Raw genomic sequence first — 336 nt, 5'->3', positions numbered from 1 at the left:
ACCAGCTAGAATCGTGGCAAAGGCGCTTAAATGAAACACCAACGCACTCAGATTCCCCGATTGTCAATTGTTTTGTTTACAGCCGCTGAACTGTTTCGCTTTACCGCCCTTGTGCACGAGACTCATTCCTCGTAATTTTATGAGAGTGTTGCTTGCTCCTTCTTTTTACGACGAAATGAAGATTATATATCAAGAGTAGAACAGACTAAAATCGTAGGAGTTAGTACTGAATTATGAACTGTTCTCGAATACAAGAGAAAACAATGGTTTCTATTCTTATGGCAACACCGAAAGAAAACTTGGCAGGCAGTTGACACCCTTAAACCTATCGCCGTG

Source organism: Penaeus monodon, chromosome 23, assembly GCF_015228065.2.
Source record: "Penaeus monodon isolate SGIC_2016 chromosome 23, NSTDA_Pmon_1, whole genome shotgun sequence".
Lineage (NCBI taxonomy): Eukaryota > Metazoa > Arthropoda > Malacostraca > Decapoda > Penaeidae > Penaeus > Penaeus monodon.
The sequence above is the reverse complement of the archived record's forward strand: the minus strand, read 5'-3'. Positions refer to the sequence as shown.